The sequence below is a fragment of the Natator depressus genome, chromosome 14 (assembly GCF_965152275.1).
Source record: "Natator depressus isolate rNatDep1 chromosome 14, rNatDep2.hap1, whole genome shotgun sequence".
In the NCBI taxonomy this organism is placed as follows: Eukaryota; Metazoa; Chordata; order Testudines; family Cheloniidae; genus Natator; species Natator depressus.
In genome coordinates this window covers 2,462,186-2,474,979 of record NC_134247.1, presented here as the reverse complement: position 1 = coordinate 2,474,979, position 12,794 = coordinate 2,462,186, and the positions used below count along the sequence as shown (strand labels likewise).

General features: G+C 41.5%; 1 protein-coding gene across 5 annotated transcripts in view; it reads right to left on the bottom strand.

Annotated features, from left to right (window-relative positions):
* RPTOR (regulatory associated protein of MTOR complex 1) overlaps window positions 1-12,794 on the bottom strand; it is a 306,196-nt gene that overhangs the window by 109,195 nt on the left and 184,207 nt on the right. The gene's annotated exons all lie outside the window — the stretch shown is intronic.

Sequence of the window (12,794 nt, the reverse complement as noted above, 5' to 3'; positions counted from 1 at the left end):
GGATGGACAACTTATAGAGATACCAAACTGACTTAGTTAATATGCAATAGCTCTTCAGTTCTCAGGAGGCCAGTTCGTGCTCACGCAGAGTGGTGGCATCAGCCGTAGTCCAGAATCACAACACACCACACGATCGCAGTCAGCATATTACTTCTATACAAAGACCAAATTCCCTGTAATCTAAAAGGCAGGCAGACGTATTGATGTTCTACTTTTTGGCCCATGTGTCTATAAGGCACAACAGGTGTATTTTTATAAACTGAAAAAATAACTTGGACTGACTGTAAATTGGTAGGAGGAACTTGTTACATTACAACTCCTCTGCTCGGTGAGACCTGTAGTTAGTTGGCACATTTCTAGCACAATTCAAAGGTAACGAAAACATGGAACTCCCACTGGGATTGATGGAGTCTGGCATCTTGTTGCTCACGTGCGACACTGTATGACTGCCACTTAGTACTTACACAGTTTGGCAGACACAAAACTCTTCACGAAATGTTGATATTAACTATCTACTTAACTAGAAAACGAGTCTGTGCCTGCTCTCGTTTGAACAGGAACAGACACTTTTTAAAATGAACTTTGATGTTCTCTTTTCTGTCTTATTAATATCCACAGCTCCAACATGACCCATAACCCTAAAGCACACACTTTTAAGGTGCTGAGTAAGTCCTTTCGAAGATTAGCTTCCAGTCTATTAGGCATGCTAATATGCTTCATCAATTACTCTTGTTGACAGGTCCTGCGAGTCCGAACTCACGGATACACTGACAGGGTCATGATAAAGCGTCTCTTCAGAATTCTAGACTTGGAAATTCTGTCAGAACATGTACTGTTGAAGGGTGGTCTTATCTGCATTAATCCTACTCTGATCTGAGTTTTGCATGGCTACCTTGTTTAAGGAGATCTGTTGTACACAGATCAGACACATTTGTGCTGGTGATATGTATACAATGAGCCAAGGAAAAACATAGGGAAATTGCTGAAAGATCTTAGGGCTCATTCTTGTTAAGTTCTACACTGTAAGAGAAGTTTTATGGAGGGAGGGACTCGGAAATCTACCAGAAGTGACTAATTATCAAGCAACTGCTCAAAAGACATCCAGTGTTTTTTTGGGTATATAACAGAAGGGAAATTAATGCCCTTGAAATGAGGCAAGTTACTCAGGCAAGAGGTAATTCAGTACTGGCCAAACTGCCAGTATGCCTGACACCAGCATCATCCTTGGCAAAGTGCTGATTTCACAAGTTTTTCATATTTTCATAGTGTTTAAGGCCAGAAGGGACCACTAGATCATCTGCTCTGACCTCCTGCATATCAGAGGTCAGTAAAGTTCACTCAGATATCCCTATATTCATCCCAATTACTTTAGTTAGACTAAAGCATTTCAGTCCTACAGAGACCATACTGTTGTGTGCCACAGGCAGAGGACAGAAGGGGCCAATGCCTGAGACCCCTGAAATGGCAAGGAATTGATTAGGTGAGACAAACCCAGAGGACCCTAGCCGAGAAAGGCTCCATGTCGCAGAGGAAGGTGTAAACCCCCTAAAGTCTTTGCTATTTTAACCTGGAGGAAATTCCCAGGCAATCAGTTTGATCCTGAGAATGTAAGCAAGACACATCAGCCAGATATTTAGGAAAGAGGATTCTCTGTACCACTTCAGAGCACTGATCCATCCCATCTCCAGCTGTGGTCAATCTCTGATGCTTCAGAGTAAGGCATAGCCCAAATACATTTGAAAAATTGTGCCTCAAGGGAAAAATTCCTTCCTGACACCTGCAGGCAACGGGCTGAAGCCCTGAAGCATGGGATTTGATTATATTTATCTTATCGCAAAGCTTCAAGTCTTATGAGCATGTTAAGGGCAACGTAGGCAGTCATGTTCTTCCAAAGGCCTATGAAGGAAGAGGATGAACAGGAAGATTCACAGATTCTAAGGCTAGCTGCCCCAACGAGCACAGGTCATAAAATTTCTCCCAGAAACTGGATTAAAGCATATATTTTAGAAAGATTTCTAACCTCATTTTAAAGATTTCAAGGAAAGGCAAGTCCACCAATTCCCCTGATAAGCTGTTCCAATGTTTTATCACCCTTACTGCTAGGAAATTACATCTTATTTCAAGGTTGAATTTGTCTAACTTCAGCTTCCTCCCACTGGATCTTGTTACACCTTTAACGGTAAGATTGAAAAGCCCCACTCCCACCCCACTTAATGTCTTTTTCACATGTAATTCCTAGACACAGTGGTCAAGTCACCTCTTTGTCTTCTCTTCGATAAACTGAATAAATGGAGTTCCTTATACTCCACACTGCAAAAGCTAATCCAAGGATCACATTAGTCTTTTCATCACAGAACTGCACTGAGAGCTCATGTTGAGGTGATTATCTACCTAAGTCACTGGTTTCCATTACACAGTCTCCCGTCCTGCAAGTAATAACCTGCATTCTTTGTTCCTAGATGTACTTTCTTGCATATGGCTGTATTAACATACATTTTGTTGGATTGTGACCATTTAACCAGGTGATTCAGATCATGAATAGTAACCTGTCCCCATTGTTTACTTGACCACCAACCGTCGTGTCATCTGCAAACTTTACCAACAACGATTTTATATCATTGCTATTTTATATTGTTGTCAACAAGCTAGACATTGGACCAAGTTCCTATTGGATCCTGATAGAAACAGCTCAGCTCATTGATATCCCCCCATTAACAACTACATTCTGAGATCTGTCAGCGAGACAGGTTTTAATCCATCTAATGTGTGCCCTGTTAGTTCCATATGATTCAAGTTTAATACAAATGTCATGTGGTCTTAAGGGCTTGTCCGCTTGGAGGCAGTCTGTAAATCTACAGCCCACTAAGTCACTGTATGGCCCTGCTACCATGGACTAAAAGTTCGCTTTGAAATAGCGGCTTGTCAAAGTACACCACAGAACTTTTCATGCATGGCAGTCTAGTGTGCTGTAAATTTACATCCCAGTTTGCCGCACACTAAGTCTCCGTGTGGACAAGCACTTAGTCAAATGCCTTGGAGAAATCTAAGTATACTATGTCAATACCACTGCCTTTATCAACAAGACCTGTAATCTTGATAAATTAATGGGTCTGTTTGACAAGACCTACCTGCAGACTGGCATTCATTGTATTTTTAGCCATTAATTCTTTGTTAACAGGATTCCAAATTAATCATTCCATTATTTTACCTGAGATCAACATCAGGTTAGCCAGTCAATAGTTCCTTTGGGCATCCCTTTTATCCTTTTGTAAACATATGTGCAGACCTCTAATTCTTCAGAATTTCCCCAGTACTCCAAGATTTCTTACAAATTAACATTGGCAGTTGGCTCGGAGAGCCCCTCAGCTAGTGCCTTCACACTCTTGGGTGTAAGTTACCCGGGGTCTGTTGATTTGAAAAAACGTAATAGTAGCGAATGCTGCCTTGCACCCTCCTTTATTACTGGCGATAAAGTTGATATTTCATACACAACATCATATGAAATGGATACATCCTCCTGCTTCATTCCAAATACAGAACAGCTATCTCTGTTGAACATTTACCAGCTTAGCTGATGTTTTGTCACATGGGCTGCTGTTCTTCTAGGGAAACATTTTCTGAAGCACCTAAGTTCCATTTTAAAAAATGTTAATGGAACTTATGCTCCAAAGTGTCTAAGTCTCTCCTGAAACATGGGATTGAGACACTTTTGCAATGTTTATCCTCCCACCCTCTTCAAAACTCATTTAATACGTTTCTCAATTTAGCATTTGAACCCAGGCATTTTAAGATGACAGGCTAGGGACTTAAACTGCTGCACCACCACCAAAGAGTTTCTTATACGGTACCTAATTTATTCACGAGACAGAAGCGCTCCTCCATGGCTCATGGACAAAGCATTAACATCAATAGGCTAAGCAATTTTTCTTGGTCAAGGAACATTTGCAAACGTAGGACTAGAGGTGATAATCAATAGAATAGGTAACTAAAATCCAGTTTAACAACTTCTTAACTCTTAATAAACCCCCTGCACTACCAAGCAGAGATGCTACCGGAAGAGCAATTCACTAGGAGATTCCATTCCATTAGCCTAGCCACCAGCTGCTTACAATTAGAAAAATCTACACATTCAGGATGAAGAATTAAAAAAAAAAAAAACTACCTTTTTTCCATTGATCCAAAACATGGAATTTGTTTCAATTGCCCCAACCCTGCCATCCTGCTTCATCAGCATTCACCTTCCACTTGGCAATAGGCTACCAATATAATTAAGAGGTAATCGGGAGATAATCAAAACCGCTTCAAGGCACAGGCAATAAATGGTTCCCACATGCTCAATACATGCCCAGGCTGTAGGCAAAATGGTTACACAGAGCTACTGAGGGAAATATTTATTCCTGGTTGAGGCAGAAGCAAAGTCAATTATTGTAATTATTATATAGAAGGATTCTTTGATTCCGACCAAAGCATGAGTATTTTTAACTGTTGGGACTGAAAAGAGTCGGGGAGGCCTCCTTAAGAGAAGAGACTCTCGGAGTATGTCTACACTGCAAGAAGAGACCTGCAGCTGGCCCACAAGGGGTTGGGTCTCAGATGCTGGACTCCAGCCTGAGCCCGAAAATCTATACTGCAATTTTTAGCTCTGCAGTCCGAGCCCCATGGGCCCGAGCCAGTTGACCTGCGCTCTGAGACTCGGTGCCATGGTTTTTTTTTTTTTAACTGATGTGTAGACGTAGTTTCAGATATTAAGAGGAGCCATACATAGCACCTTTGAGATGAACTATTAAACTATGGTTTACTAGATGAGGATGGAAAGGGTCGGGGGGAGAGATGCAGAACAGTCTGAAATGTGCTGCTTATAAAGGACACCATGTAGGTCGTCAGACTGCAGAGGCACAGCACTAAGGGCATGTCTAAACTATGGGTCCTACAGTGGCACAGGTATGGTACTGCAGCTGTGCCCTATAGCACTGTAGGGTAGATGCTTCCTACAGGGACAGAAGGGGGATTTCTGTCAAAGTAGGTAACGCACCACTCCAAGCAGCAGTAGCTAGTGGATGGGAGAATTAATCCGATGACACGTCCTTGTCTAAGATCAGTTTAACTATGGTGTTCAGGGAGTATGAATTTTTCACACCCTTGAGCATCATAGCCAAGTTGATCTGAATTTTAAGTGTAGACCAGGCCTTATATACTGTCATATACAAAGTCATTTCAGGTAAGGAGCACTAATACCTCTATAAAATTTGTCCAGAGCAGCCCTGCAGGGTCAGATCTTGAGAGTTTCAAACACTTTATCAGGAAGAAACTATACGGCATTTGAAGACAGATTTTAGCAGATTAAAGCCAAATCTCTTTTTAGTCTTCTAAAAACAGATCATTAAAAATCAATGCAGCCATATCAGCCAATATTATTCAATCTTTCTGAAAAGTGAAATCACCAATATCAAATTTCCATATGGCTGCCTTTCGCAGTCTAGAAAGCTACCAATTAACGTGAACTGCTTCATGGGTGCACTCAATCCAACTACTTACAACACTGCCCCCCCCCCCCCCCCCAAGAACAATGTCTTTGCTGAAACTTTAAAAACATGCAAATGATACTGTTCGGGCGGAAGCCAGCACTGTATTACTTCCAATTGCCAAAGAGACACTAGCAAGTTATTTTCTAATCTTTTACTTGTGTCTTTGTTTAGAGAACGAACCCACTGTGCAGGTAAAAACATATTTCACTAAAAGGGCATTGGAGAGGTCCGGAAAAAGAACAATCAAAGGACATGGTTGATGAAATGTGGGTGGGGAAACCAGAGAATTTAGGTTCTACACCTGGGGGAAATAAAGACCACTAAGGAGAAGAGGTAATGACTGAAGGTTTCAGATTACCAGGAGAGACAGGGAAGGCAGGCAATTTGTAGATACACTCTCTGAACTAATCTTACACCTCAGCACACAAACAGGAAATAAATTGGAGAGCAGCAGGCGGACAGGGATGGGGTCCATTCCCTTCTAGAAATGATTCATGAGAGCCAACCCAGGATAACATTTCCTTCCTTCCTTCCTAGGCGTCTTATAGGGATTTCTGTTCGCAAAGGGCTTTTGTAGATTAGTTTTCACTGTGACAGGAACAAAAATGGTTGAATAAGAGCTCAGTATTATGTTTTTTCCCCCTTTTATTGTATTTCCTCACTATCCAAATATCTATTCTTGTTTTCAAATGTGCTGAAGCTATGATGCAATAGCTGCAAGGTGGTCTCCTAAAACAGTTGGGCATTACCACATCTATGCATTATTTGACCTGAAAATATTTTTAATTAGATTTCATGTTTTTATACTCTGTTGCCCCTACTTATTCTGTGAATGAGGTAAGTTGATATTGTGCCCCTTAGCAGAGGCAAGTCACCTGCTCTTTACTATATACCATGAAGACTTTGTAGTTGGGCATCTGCCTGATTTACTCTTATAGTTTAAGTTAAAACAGACCTGAGAGAATTAAATGACTGATGGACTTTGTAATTGCTGGTAGGAGTTAGCTCCCATGTCCACACTGATAAAGATTATAGCAATGTTCAACACAAGAACTAGGTGGGTACTGAGCAGGGATGTTAGGTTTTTCAAACCCATTAGATAAGTTAATTGGTTAGATTTGAGAAGTGACTCAACTCCTTTGGGATACAATATTCCCCTATTTTAATGCCCATTCAGCTGCAAAAATGCAAGTGTGGAATGTACTCCCACATTTCACTCAAGGAAACAAGCAAGTTTTCTGTAAAACTGAAGCCCATTTTACATTTTTGGACCACGATTTTCAGCTGTAGCTCAATCCAGCCACTATTTTTGTGGGCCTGCATTGTGCACCCCAAATGAATCTCACATTCAAATGTTTCTTAGACAGTAAACTCTGTGGGGCAGGGAATGTATTTATCTTTATGTTTATCTACAGCCTTTCTCCTCAGAACAGAGCCATACTTCAAGGAAGTGGGTTGGAATGGGACTAGGTTAATTTACAGTATCACTTCCCATGATCTGCTGTGGTGCAACCTAATTAAAGAAGTTGGGGTCACTAAAGTTGATGGTTTTCAATAATCTTTTAGAGAGGCAAAAAGAGATGCTCCAGCTTCAAATATTTAGAGGACATACCCCAGTCTTGTCCCTCTTCCAGTGAATTTGGGAAACATGTATTTTTCAGTTTCTCACTTGTCTGACATTCGGCTCAGTTCACTCAGTCGAAAACTATGTCCAACAGGAAAGAGCATTTGTTTTTATGAAACTGGCAGTGGAGGGGGGCATGCCTAGGGAAGACGTCTACAAGGAAAGCAATCCAACCATACATAACACCTCCATCTTTACTGATCAGTCAGTCCAACAAGGCAACCTCATTGGAAATACAAAATAAAACTATTACTCTGAAGGAATGCAGAAACTGGGGAAAACAGCATGACTCTACATCAAAAAACAAACAAGAAAGGACTCCCTGGATTCTGTCATTAACTCTCCCTCCCTTGAGGGAAGTGCTCATGTGTTTTAACTTCAATTTTGTTTAGAAATGTATTATAAACTTTTAAATAATTTATCCTGATCTCTTCCAACTGCCTTTAGTTTGTGTTTTCTGAGGTGCTCCAAAGTTTGGGCTGTTAAGCAGGGAATGGAAAGCACAGAGCATCTAGCTTTGCTTGAAGACAATTTTATTATGTGAGATAATAAAATGTTCCATGTTGGAAGCCCACAGTAATACTAAATAGAACACAGTTACAGAGACCCACCTCAGTATTTCTTCACCCACATGTACTGTAGTAGTTCGCAGATCATGAAGGCAGAACTTATTACATTTAACTTTAATTTTCTGGGCTGAGTCAGTCTGCCTGATGCTTTTAATCCTCATATCTCGTTTTTGGGAAAGAATTACAGAAGTCTCTTATGCTTGTGTTCTCTCTCTGTGGAAACAGCTGGTATTAGACTGCATTCCAGCACCGGAAAAAAGCACTGGGCTCCTTCCTTTTGGAAACAGAGTTGATGATTTTCTGCAGAGCTGCTGAAGGCATCTGAGTTTCAGCCATCTGTGCTCTGGGGACTAACACAAATATACTTGATTGAAACATTTCGGTCTCTACCAGCGACGTGGAACACGTTATTCCCATGCCGAGTTTTTTTTGCAGCTACAACGCCGTAGCATGTCCTATTTGACGGTATTTTCAAATACCAGTCTGAGGTCAGCGCCTCCACAGCGATACTGCAGACACATGGCGCCTGCTCTAGGGAAGGCAAGAGGGAAGCAGCTCACACACATGTATTTTAAAAAATATTCAGAGCGATAAAATCTTTGGTAAGGATTTGGGTGCTCATGAAAATGAGGGTCTGATGGTGCTAGTTAGAGGCAGCAATGGGCAACCTCCTTCTTGTCAGCCAATGAATCTCAATCCTGACCTCAACCCATGCCCTTCTATAGCAACTCTGGACCCTTCCTGATCAAACTAGGTGGGTGCCTTTCTGACAGGTACTAGAGACTCTAACGATGAGGTGGAGACCAAAATCCTCATGTTTCTGATTGAAACAAGAATCTGCCCAAGCCTATAGAAGGCTAACACAGAGCAGCCAAATGCCCTCCTAAATCCTTCAGTCATTTTGCTCTTGCTGAGATGTTAAGACTTATCTGTGTTTCAAAAAGAAGAGTCCTTTTAAAATTAATCAGCGAAGAAAATTGCAGACTTGCACCTTTTTTGCAATACTTCCCACGACGTCCAAAGACATTAGAATCTCCCTCCTCACCTGTTGTTGGGATGCTACATTATGGTTTTCTTTTCAGCTAGAATTCCATTCTTGGTATATTTACTGTAGCAATATTTCTATTATTATTAGAAGCACATCTCTGCCACAGCATAATAAAGGTCCCTTGTTTTAATACATGGCCTACATTACACATTGGGAAATTTCTGTCAGTTTACTAAGTTACTATGATTACAATTTTCTACTGGTGATCACAATGTATAAACTACAATCGATGGCCATGGAGACCCACGTGCAGGCAGGACAAAAGTGTTTCTTCCTCCCTGCATACACCACAGACAATTACATCTGGGCTCCCTCACTGAATATTACTACCACTTGTACCACAGTAATGCCAACAGGACTCACCCAAGATCGGTGTCCCATTGCGCTTGGCATTGTACAAACACAGTAAGAGAAAGTCCCTGCCCTGAAGAGCTTACAGTTTAAGTCAACAAGAGAGACAGGCTTGGAGTGGTAACAGAGGCACAGAGAAGTTAAGTCACACATTTAGGACCACACAGTGGTCAGTGGCAGAAGCCAGGTTTCTTAACTACCAAGTTCAGTGCCCTATTGAGTGCATCCTAATACTGGCGGACAGTGGACGAAAACTGGCCTCAGAAAAAAAAGCCCAATCTCCTGGTTAGAAGAAGTAATTTATAAGTCGGAAAGCACTGGTCTACAGAATAAATTAAGAGTGCTGACTTAACTGGTCACAGAGAATTTACTTCCAGATGACTAAGATGGAAGAGAGAGACACTCATATCTGTAGACACTTCCAATGCCATTGGCAGCCTGGTGACTATTTCCAGAAAAGGGTTAATCTATTCAGGATCCTCAAATGATGTGAAAAGTGAGCATGGTATAGAGAAAACCATCAGACAGAAGCACAGACAAAGATATATACTAAAATATAGGGCAAAATGGTCTACATTTAACTTCTAAAAAGGGACAGCCATAATTATTCATGAGATCAAGTGATACTCAAGTCAAGTGGAAAAACATTTCACAGCACATGCACATTCCTGCGGTGCACTCATAGCTGAGCAGTACACCATCACGATATTTTGTCAAATGCTTTATGGTTTTCTATCAATGTAACTGTAGCAGAAACAACAGGGCACTGGATCCAGCTCTATACTGATAATTGAAAGGAGAAAAGGGGGAAACTTGAGCATCAAACTCTGTTTTTTGTAGCCCATTTCTGTTAAAACCAGGAACCTGATGGAATTAGAAGCGGCAGGAGATGCTTTCTGTTTTTTCCACTCTTACACTGACTGTGAGGATGTTTCCAGTAACTGAAGCAGAGTGGCAAGGTGTGGTGCAGGGCATCTTTACGGTACAATTGACCAGCATTTCCCAGAAAGGGGGGAGGAGCGAACAGCATGTGCAAAGTTCAGAATCCATTCAGTATATTTTACTATAATCAGTGAATCACTAAAATTACTTATGTTGTCTGTGCGGAAGATAGCCCCAGAGAACATCCTAGTGATCTAAAAGAGTGCATGAGGAGAGGAGACGGTGTGGAGAAAGGGAAGAAAGTATCTGTGAATCAATATTACTCATGCAGTTCCAAAGCCGACTCCTTTTTACAGCTTGCTTGTGTATCCTGTATCTCCCTATGCACTACTAACAAACAGAAGAAAATCTGATTGTGTTTTACATATAACTGCTATTTCATACTTCCCCAATGAGATTGTTTCACCATGTTTCTTCACATCTGAAATGCAAGGTAAATTATAATGCACTTCAGTAGAGCTGACAGCATTATAGCAATGTAAGTTTTCACAGACAGCTTTCTAAACAATGAAGGCACACGGCAAAGCTATTGCTTCTGTAGCCAGCTAAGTAGTGGGACAGGAACAGTGTTTGGCCTGGACTCCATCTTTATCCACTGACTGGGCATATGACAAAACGCAGCACAAGAGATGTCTATGGCGAGGAGGGAGTGGGCCAATCACCCATAATTTCTGGGTGTGGAAGGATGCAGATTAGGTGGGGAAATCAGCATCCCGAGGAAGAGAAATGGAGGAAGGATTTGAACTACTCTGAAATAGCTGGGGAAGCTAACCAGCACAATACCACGAAGGCTTTTAACTATGAAATCAAATGTAAGGGGGTAGAGACACACAATACCTGCCTGCCTCAGCATGGATGTGTGGGAATGGCAGAAAGGCCCCATCACAACACTCACACGGCAACCAACATAACAAGCAAAGTAACTATTACTGAGGGCAGGGGGAATCAGAAAACCTTTAAGTCAGGTCTTTGAGGAACACAGATTGATGTGTTGTAGGACTAAGTGTCTGAGCTCATCATCCATTTATATATTACAGCAGATCCTAGGGGTTTCAAATCGCTATGGATGACAGCACAGCCGGTGCCCACATTCACAAGCATTCACATTCTGATCTGCCAGGTGCAAAAATCTGTGAAAAGCTCACAGCAGAATGACAACCAGTGTACTCGGCAGTGCACATTTGCGTTCTGTCATCCAATAGGTCTCTATCACCCAGCAATGTAAGTTCTGGTTCTTTCCTCCACCACATTTTCTGGTTTAAATTTCTAACAGCTGCAATGATCTGCTTTTATAAAAAAAACAAACAGATGAAAGGCTTCAGAATACAGCTCTGTGTACGGCCTAGGGAGACTGGACTATCTAGTGAGTGACAGCACGTGACAGCGAGTTCGGACCATGTTCCTTTCCCCCATGCCCTGCAGCTGATGTGCTGTGTGACTAAGCCAGCCACTTCTGCTGAGCCTCGGTACATTCCCTAGTTTACAGGTGCGTTGTAAGACTTAAAGTCTGTGACGTGTTAAGAGAGTTGAGAATAAAAGGTGCTATACATGGGCATAGGATTGTTTTTTAATAAAATCTTTAACTAGACCGAGAAACTCTAGTGTACTAACTGTTATGTTGCTGGGCCTCCTCTGGCAAATAAGGAAGAGTCTCCCCTGACCTAAATTTTATTTTAAATACTACCTTTGTGGAAGACTATTGAAAATATACATCAAGGAGCTGCCTGTTCATTTCTCCCTTCCTCGGTTGCCACCATCTGGGAGTCAGCAGACGCAGACATGATGAATGCTTTCCTAAGGAAGCTCTGCTTTTGCTAAATACTAAGTAAAAATGAAAACAATAATAATAGCTCTTATTTAGCACTTTTCATCCACAGATCTCAAGGCACTTTACAAAGAAGGTCAATATCATTATCCCCATTTTACAGATGGGGAAACGGAGGCACAGAAGACGTGAATTGCCCATGGTCATCCAGTAGATCAGTGGAAGAGCCAGAAACAGAACGCAGATCTCTTGAGTTCCAGTCCAGCGCTCTATCCACTAGGTCACATTGCCTCACAGAAGGACTCCAGCAAGAAGCCAGAAAAAGCTCTGATACCCTGATAATGAGCATGGTATAAGTATCTAGATAGATTTGTTTGTATATCTCTGCCCATATAAAAATCCTGCAAAACCTGTAACCACATATGCATTGTCCTTCTCAGGAGGTTTCCAGGCTCTGCCACACCTTTCAGGTGAGGCAACAATTGGACACAGTCATACAGATGAGCGCTCACTCATTGTTTGGTATGCTCATTGGTACGCTGCATGTTCTATCCCTTTTGTGCATACAAACATCCCGTTTGCTTTTACACCACACTGACAAGCCAACTTCACTGTGCTGTGTACAACGACAAATCTTTTTCCTCAAAAGTTCCTCCAATTTAAAAGCACATAGGAGCAGCTTTGGCTATAGGTGCCAATGTGCATTTCTCATAATCCCTCCACGTTTTTTATTAATTAAAGCAAATGTGTGTTATCAGTAAACTTCTAATCACTGTCTACTTCTTCCTCCAAACGATTAATGAACGTATTTAACAATGATCCCAATCTTGAACTATTAACTTCTCTCCAGTCCTAAGACAAGACATGTAATATGACTTCTGCCACCTCGACCCGTTTTCCCATGACATGACTGTTCACCCTACTCAAACTTTGTTTTCCACTGTAGTCTGATGGAGGGACTTTATCTAAA